Source organism: Rhagoletis zephyria, unplaced genomic scaffold (assembly GCF_001687245.7).
Source record: "Rhagoletis zephyria isolate East Lansing unplaced genomic scaffold, Rhagoletis_zephyria_1.1 Rzeph_scaffold_47971, whole genome shotgun sequence".
NCBI classification, from domain to species: Eukaryota; Metazoa; Arthropoda; class Insecta; order Diptera; family Tephritidae; genus Rhagoletis; species Rhagoletis zephyria.
The window spans coordinates 1-921 of record NW_016205026.1 but is presented as its reverse complement, the minus strand read 5'-3'; the positions used below and the strand labels follow the sequence as shown (position 1 = coordinate 921).

General features: G+C 35.9%; 1 long non-coding RNA gene across 1 annotated transcript; it reads right to left on the bottom strand.

Moving 5' to 3' along the window:
- Positions 1 to 383: 383 nt before the first annotated feature.
- Positions 384 to 787, bottom strand: LOC108355634 (uncharacterized). Its single transcript, XR_001846557.1, has 2 exons — positions 575 to 787; positions 384 to 506 (listed from the first exon to the last, which is right to left on the bottom strand). It is a non-coding gene; the product is annotated as an uncharacterized LOC108355634 (long non-coding RNA).
- Positions 788 to 921: the final 134 nt, after the last annotated feature.

Sequence of the window (921 nt, the reverse complement as noted above, 5' to 3'; positions counted from 1 at the left end):
TTCAAAACACTTCCAAACTAGTTCGCCAATGCGAGTCTCGACTAAATTATATACATGTGTACGCTGGAAAATAAATCGAACTTATGTTATATTGTAGCACTCCCAATGCCGGCCATCGAGGCCACAATCAGAAACTGGGCGAATAATTCCCCCAGCGATGACTGGCAGGCTTCGGGGGCCTGCTGGTGGACAAACCCAAGTTGCACTCAATCTCAGAAGTTCTAGCTTAGTATTTGCCTTCATTCAACAGACTGACTGCAGACAACTCTGATCGGAATGCACAACAACCCCATTTGTACCGCCCTTGCTAGCTTTGGGTATTCCCTTTATGCTAACAAATAAACCTGCTCAAGAGGCAAATCAATTAATGAAAAAAGCTCAAGCATTTTTTAGACAATTTATTACAACAGGATTACTGGATTAATTACAAGGAATTATTGATTACAAAAAAAGAACGGTCGGTTCGTATTAATCAAATCCAGAACTCGGTATTCGAAATAAAGTAGCTTCAAAAAAGATTTATAAACTGAAAAATTTATGAAACCGTCATTTTAAAAACGCTCTTTAAACCTACTTTATTGTTTAGGAAAAAGGTCATAAGTTTTTGGTTATTAAATTTGTTTGCTATTCAGTTGGTTGATGTGCTTCTTCTACCCATTTGCATTCTAGATTCGACGAACATATCTTATCCATCCAAATTTTATGCAGCATTGTTGGTTCCAACTAATTCTTTTCCGAAATCGTCAAACCATTTCTGAAATATACACAAAAAGCATTTGTTCATGAGAATGAAATCAAACTGAAACTAATGCAAATCAAAGTCCTCGAAATCTTAACGAAATCTTTAGGAGTATTTCATTTCTGTAACGATTTTTTTCCCGAATTTTCAAAGAAAATTATATGAAGTGGTTGACACGAACT